Source organism: Nicotiana tomentosiformis, chromosome 11 (assembly GCF_000390325.3).
Source record: "Nicotiana tomentosiformis chromosome 11, ASM39032v3, whole genome shotgun sequence".
Classification (NCBI taxonomy): domain Eukaryota; kingdom Viridiplantae; phylum Streptophyta; class Magnoliopsida; order Solanales; family Solanaceae; genus Nicotiana; species Nicotiana tomentosiformis.
The window spans coordinates 118,684,914-118,693,097 of NC_090822.1; positions in this window are offsets into that span (position 1 = coordinate 118,684,914).

An 8,184-nucleotide genomic window follows, 5' to 3' on the forward strand; every position below is an offset into this window, starting at 1 on the left:
AGGCTGGATGCGTCGCGTCTACCCTCACATGCAAAGTTAAGAAATGGAGGACGAGGTGGATGCGTCGCATCCGCCTTAGCATCAACCCCTGAAGCCGATTTGGACTAGAGTTAGGAGAACTCTAGATTACAACTTTTGGACGCAATATATAAGCTTTAAAACGCCTCTTGTAGAGGAGAGACGGGGAAAGAGAAGAAAAAAGGCTATAACCAAGTTCAAAGACCACGGAATTCGTCTGGAGTTTTATCCTTTCTTTCTTTTATTGATTTTTATGCAATCTTATGAAATTTGGGATGATTGCCTGAATATGAGTGGCTAAGAACCCTATTATTCTAGGGTCATGGGTATACATGAATGTTGATGTTTGAAGTTTAATTTGACGACGTTGGGTTTATCATATTGGGTTGTTTATTTAATTCTGTTTCTAATTATTTTGCTGAGTAATTAACAGTGAAATACTATCTACGAATCTAGAGTTGAACTCGAAAGTGGGAACCCTAGATTGCATATAGAAGTAAATAGAGTAAGTTTTCAAAACCCGGGCATCGGGGAAAGGATTCGCGATTAGGATAGACATATACCTAATTGCCTTACTCGGTTAAAATACAGGAATTGTAAATGAGTTCTTGTTAAACTTAATTCCATAGACATATAGGTATTAAGTTAACTTGAGCATGCGAGTAAGAACTCGACAGATTCTTACGAGTGAAATTAACCCTGTGAATCAACAATTCAGATAAATCAATTAGCTATTTTAAAATACGAATGCAACATGAATGTTAGATGACCCGTGACCCTGGAATATTATATCCTATTGATTGTTGAACAAAACTATTTAAGTGTTGTGTTGAATTCTTAGCGATTCATTATTTGATCGTCCGTAGGTAGTAAGTTAGAAAATTATATATTTTGTTAGAAATATCTTGAATCAATAAGCTATTCGAGTTTGAATTAGTCAAAGTTAATCATAAGTCTTCGTGGGAACGATACTTTATTCACTACTTTATTACTTGACGACCACGTATACTTGCGTGAGTGTGTTTGGCCGTAACAAGTTTTTGGCGCCGTTGCCGGGGACTTAGAAATTAGCTACGTGACTAAGTTAAGCTTTTATTAGATATTTGTTTTCAAGTTTTAATTTTCAGTTTGCCTGGTTTGTGTCAACGCAGGGTCTTCTCTCGAATGCAGAGGAGTAGAAGTGCAAACAACCTCATTCCTCTTGATCCAGAAATCGAACGAACACTACATAGAGTGAGAAGGGAACACGAAGCTAGAACGAGAATAGAAAGAGAGTTGGACATCGCAGTCCAACCACAGCCAATAGATATGGCAGGCAATGAAGAGCGTCCGGTAATTGAAGCCGCAAGGCCCAATCTTGCGAATATGACTCAGGCTATTGTGAAGCCTGATATCACTGGGCATTTTGAACTCAAACAGTACATGGTACAGCTGATTCAGTCCACAGGACAATATGTGGGTCTATCTCATGAGGACCCGCAGAGGCATATTCAGAACTTCTTGGAAATCACGGACACTTACAATTATCCGAACGTCTCCAAGGACTATGTCAGGCTGACACTATTCCCTTTTTCACTGTTGGGGGAAGCTAAAGAATGGTTGCAAAAGGAGCCCGCGAACTCTATCCACACTTGGGATGATCTAGCAAGGAAATTCCTGATCAAGTTTTTCCCAACTAAGAAGACAAAGTCGCTGAGGAGCCAAATTCTTGGGTTCCAACAACGGGATGGCGAGACACTTCGTCAAGCTTGGGAAAGATACAAGAAGCTACTCAGAGACTGCCCGCATCATTGTCAAACTGATGAGGTATTGGGTCACACTTTTGTTGATGGGTTAGATGAAGCATCAAAGATGAATCTTGACTCAGCTTGTGGGGGTAGTTGCATGGCAAGACCGTATAGTGAAATACAACTCTTGCTAAATAATTTCACTGCTAATGACCATAATTGGCAAGGAGAGGGGGATTCACGAAGGGGAATTAAACAGAAGGCCGCCGGTTTGATTGAGCTTGATGACTTTTCCGCCATGAGAGCCGATATAGCAAAATTGGCAAATCAGATGAATAGAATGACAACACAACAAATGCAACATGTACAGCAGATGTCTATTTGTTGCGAACTATGCGGAGACAGTCATATGATTGACATGTGCCCCACGAATCCTGAATCTATATACTATGTGGGGCAACAAAACAGAGGTCCTATGAATCAACATGCGCAATATGGGAACACTTACAACCCAAACTGGAGGAATCATCCTAACTTCTCATGGGGCGGAAGTCAACAGAATCAGTATAGGCCTCAAGGGAATTTTACTCAACCTCAGAAGCCACCCCAACAAATGGAAGAAAGTACGAATGACTTGCTGAAAAAGTTGTTGCTAGACAATCAACAGCTCAGGACCGATTTCAGAAATCTTGAGAGGCAAATGGGGCAGTTAGCAGCAAACCAAAATACTAGACCTACAGGCTCACTTCCCAGTGATACAGAGAAGAACCCTCAAGTTAATGCAGTTACACTTAGAAACGGGAGGGAACTAGAGGAAGTGCCAAGGAAGATAAAAGAAAAACCTATACCTGGGGGGGAGTTGACACCTAAGGCAACACAAGAGTCAAAGGAAGATGATGCAAGTTCAGAGCGAATGGAGGTTACAAGGCCACCACCACCTTTCCCCCAAAGATTGCAGAAAAGGAATGACGATCGCATGTTCAACAAATTTCTCTCCATGTTGAGTCAGGTTCAATTAAATATTCCATTAGTGGATGTACTTCGTGAAATTCCAAAGTACGCTAAGTACATAAAAGACATAGTGGCTCATAAGAGGAAATTGACTGAGTTCGAGACGGTTGCACTTACTGAGGAGTGCACATCAAGGGTCCAAAACAAGCTTCCCCAAAAGCTTAAGGATCCTGGCAGCTTCACCATTCCAGTACAAATCGGTAATATTGACGTGGGACGTGCTCTGTGTGATTTGGGTGCAAGCATAAATCTGATGCCTTTATCCTTGTTTAAGCAATTAGGTCTGGGAGCTCCGAGACCAACCACCGTGATGTTGCAATTAGCTGATAGGTCCATAGCCTACCCCGAAGGAGTGATTGAAGATGTGCTGCTGCAAATTGGAAAATTCATCTTCCCAGCTGACTTCATTATTCTAGACTTCGAGGCTGATGAACAAGTTCCAATCATATTGGGACGACCTCTCTTGGCTACTGGCGATGCAATAATTAAAGTGAGAGAAGGGAAAATGATTATGAGAGTGGACAACGAGGAAGCAGTCTTCAATGTCTACAAAGCAATCCAACTTCCCCGCCACTATGAGGAGCTCTCTATGATATCTGTGGTGGAGGTGGATGAGAAACTTCTTGACACGAGTGTATATCTAGACGACTGTTTAGAAAAAGCAATCATGATGTTTGATAGCTTGGAGATGGATGATGAGGTTGAGGAGATGATGCATATCCTAGATACATCATGTGGTTACATGCAAGGAATAATCCCGTTTGAGCCCCTGAATAGGCCAAGTGGCCCCCCACCAAAGCCGTCAATTGAAAAAGCTCCAAATTTGGAACTTAAACCCCTACCCCCTCACCTTCAATATGCTTATTTGGGAAGTTCTGACACTTTACCTGTTATTATTTCTGCTCACTTGTCTAAATTACAGGAAGAAAAGCTATTAAGGGTGCTACGTGAGCACAAGCGAGCAATTGGGTGGACAATGTCTGACATTAAAGGCATTAGTCCAGCTTTCTGCATGCACAAAATCCTCATGGAGGACGGACACAAGCCAAGTGTAGAACACCAACGCCGACTAAATCCAATCATGAAAGAAGTGGTAAGAAAAGAAGTGATTAAGTGGCTTGATGCAGGTATTGTATTTCCAATCTCTGATAGTAAATGGGTAAGCCCCGTTCAATGTGTGCCGAAGAAAGGGGGGATAACCGTAGTAGTTAATGAAAATAATGACTTAATTCCTACAAGAACTGTCACTGGATGGAGAATTTGCATAGATTACAGAAAACTGAACAATGCCACCCGGAAAGACCACTTTCCCCTTCCTTTTATTGACCAAATGCTTGATAGATTAGCTGGCCAGGAATACTACTGTTTCCTGGACGGTTATTCGGGGTATAATCAGATTGCTATAGCCCCAGAAGACCAAGAGAAAACTACATTTACATGTCCTTATGGCACGTATGCGTTCAAGAGAATGCCCTTCGGTCTTTGTAATGCACCTGCGACTTTTCAAAGGTGTATGATGGCTATTTTCACTGACATGGTTGAAAGATTTGTAGAAGTATTCATGGACGATTTTTCTGTGTTTGGATGTTCTTTTGATAGTTGTTTGATGAACCTTGATAAAGTGCTAGCTAGGTGTGAAGAGACGAACTTGGTGCTAAACTGGGAAAAGTGCCATTTCATGGTACGTGAAGGTATAGTTTTGGGGCACAAGGTTTCAAAAGATGGTCTACAGGTGGATAAAGCAAAGGTGGAGACGATTGAAAAATTGCCCCCGCCGACATCCATCAAAGGCATTCGCAGTTTCTTGGGTCATGCAGGTTTTTATCGTCGTTTCATTAAAGATTTTTCGAAAATTTCTTCCCCTTTGTGCAGGCTTCTAGAGAAAGATGTTACCTTCAAGTTTGATAATGCATGTCTGAAAGCATTTGAGGAGCTGAAGGGAAGATTGGTGACTGCACCAATTATCATTGGCCCCGATTGGGCACAACCATTTGAGTTGATGTGCGATGCAAGTGACATAGCAATTGGAGCGGTGTTGGGGCAAAGGAGGGATAAAATCTTTCACTCCATTTATTATGCAAGCAAAACTATGAATCCAGCTCAGATGAATTATACAGTGACTGAAAAGGAGTTGCTTGCAGTGGTGTGGGCGTTTGACAAGTTCAGATCCTATCTAGTGGGAACCAAAGTCATCGTCTACACAGATCATTCAGCTATCAGATACTTATTTGAAAAGAAAGACGCCAAGCCGAGGCTGATTCGTTGGGTCCTCCTCTTGCAAGAATTTGACTTAGAGATCCGAGATCGAAAAGGGACAGAAAATCAAGTGGCCGATCATTTGTCCAGATTAGAAAGTCGGGACCATGTAGCTGAAGGAGGGTCAATTAAAGAAACATTTCCGGATGAGCAAATATTAGCAGTCACCTCAGGTGAAGCCCCATGGTATGCAGATTATGTGAATTTTATCGCAAGTGGGGTGACGCCACTAGAATGGACAGCTGACAATAGAAGAAGATTCCTACATGATGTAAGGTTCTACGTGTGGGATGAGCCATTCCTATATAGGCAGTGTGCAGATCAGTTGGTGAGAAGGTGTGTTCCTGAGGAAGAGATGAAGGCTATACTACATGACTGCCATGCGTCACCATATGGAGGTCATCACGGCGGGGATAGAACCGCCCAAAAAGTGCTACAATCAGGTTTTTATTGGCCAAAATTGTTTAAGGATGCACATGCCTTCGTTAAAAATTGTGATAGATGCCAAAGAACTGGAACTATCACGAGGAAGCACGAGATGCCCTTGCAAAATATTCTGGCGGTAGAACTTTTTGATGTTTGGGGGATTGATTTTATGGGACCATTCCCATATTCTAACGGGCACAGATACATCTTGGTGGCGGTCGACTATGTTTCTAAGTGGGTAGAGGCCATTGCTCTTCCTACTAACGACGCAAAGGTTGTGGTAGGCTTTGTAAAGAAGCACATCTTCACACGTTTTGGGACTCCAAGAGTGTTGATAAGCGACGGGGGAACTCACTTTTGTAACAAACTGCTGAATAATATTCTTGCAAAATACGGAGTCAAGCACAAAGTTTCCACTGCCTATCATCCCCAAACGAGTGGTCAAGTAGAAGTTTCCAACAGAGAGGTCAAGCAGATTTTGGAAAAGACAGTAAGTATGAATAGAAAGGACTGGGCCGGGAAGCTGGATGACGCATTATGGGCATATCGCACTGCGTACAAGACCCCAATAGGCACTTCTCCGTACAGGTTGGTTTATGGGAAGGCCTGCCATCTGCCCGTCGAGCTTGAACACAAAGCATATTGGGCGATTAAAAAGCTAAATATGGAGATGGACTTGGCCGGTGAGAAGAGATTGCTACAACTCAACGAGCTTGATGAGTTTCGATTGCATGCGTATGAAAATGCCAAATTGTATAAAGAGAAGACCAAAAGATGGCATGATAAGCATATCCAACATCGTGAGTTTGAACCAGGTCAAGAAATTCTACTGTTTAATTCAAGGCTAAAGCTTTTTCCAGGAAAGCTTAAATCTCGATGGTCGGGTCCGTTTGAAGTGGTTAGTGTGAAACCTCATGGTGCGATAGAATTGTGTGATAAGGGGTCCAATACGACATTCTTGGTAAATGGCCAAAGAGTAAAACACTATTGGGGTGGTGACATTGCACATCACAAGACCACAATGGATTTAGTGGAGGCATGAAGAACATGTTGCGTCGTGCCGCGACGTTAAATCAGGCGCTTCTTGGGAGGCCACCCAAGTTAGTTAGTTTATTTATTTATTTTTTTTTTGTAGGACGTAAAAAAAAAAAAAAAAAGTTCCCCAGATATGAGAAAACGAGGCGGATGCGTCGCATCCCCCTCAGAAAAAAAATTTTTAACGGGCCAATTGCTCAAGGCAGTGAAGTCTGCCTATCGCGTCCGTGTCGCGTCCGAAATTTTTTGAAGGAAGACAAGGGGATGCGTCGCGTCAAAGCTCGCACGCACAGGTAAGTACTATATATTTTAACACATCTTAAGATAACGAATTCGTTAAAAACTCTTCTTGCGATGCATCCACTCGTCTCTTTTTGCGACGCCTACGAACGCAGAACGGATTTCTTTAATCGAAATTGCAACGCATACAAACGCGACAGGTACGCATCATCCTCTTCGTTCTTCCGTTGGCTTCTCTCCTAATTCTTCTCTCTTCCCTCCCTCAATGGTAGCAACAAGTAGGTTTTGCAATTTCAAAATTTTTTAGGGCTGTCGTTCTTGGTCGTTGTAATGGTTGCGAGATGATAAACTATAATTCCCTTCATCTCGTCAAACTTTGGGAGGGTAGTTGCATTGCTCAACTGATAGAATGAACTAGGCACACTTGTTGCATACCACATGTTCGACGAATTGTCCCTGAGGAAAATTTAGGCGTCGGTGAAGTCTGAGTAACCGAGCAACATTGGTGTATGCTTGAGAATAAGTGTGGGGTCGAGTGAGGGGCTATGTGAAATTGAATTTTTGAAGAGAGTTATCACATACTTGCTGAAAGTCATGAGCTACAATTCCATGAAGTAGTGAATGGCATGACTTTACGAATAATTGGAAGGGCAAGCTGTTGCAATTGCTTTCAAGCTGAACTTCGCTGTTTCATCTGCTAATTGTTGAATTCTTTGCATTGCAGGTACTTAGATTCGTAAAATGACAGCAGTGAGTAAACCATCCAAGCAACAAGACAAAGATGGTGACAAGCAACCGCCCAAAAAGCCTACCGGAAGGGCAGCGGGCGGTCCAAATCCACAGAAAAAAAGGAAGCGGACGGAGAAGGAAATGGAACTGCTGCCTAGGCAGTTAAGTGATGATTCAGAGCAAGAGGAGGAGGAAACATTAGTCAGGAGGACAGTGAAGAAGGGTATTACACCAAGCAAAGGAATAGAGATAAGAGAGCCTGTGACATACCAAAGAAAAGCTTCGAAAATGAGTGATCCGACTGATAAAGGGAAGGAGAAGATTACTACAGAATCTGAATCCGATTCCGATTCGGACAATGACCACCTACATGTCAACATGAGTGATGAAGATGAGGGTGAACCCATAGACCGAGTTGATTGGGAGAAATACTTTGTTAATGAGAAGGCATTCCGAGCCTATAAGAAGATACTGGTTTCAAAGAAGTATATTCCGGAAAAGCCGATAAACATCGGACCACTTAAGACAAAGTACTCAGAGTTTCTAAAGTCAATTCGAGAGGTGCAAAAATGGGGACCCATCTTGAAAGGTCACGGCAAAGCCAACCTCACCATTGTTAGAGAGCTCTACGCCAATTGGCGTCACGCCAGGGGAAACATTGTGCGAGTAAGAGGGGTAGATATTAATGTGTCAGCTGAAGCTCTGAATAACTTCTTAAGGGTGCCACACACACTTACAGATA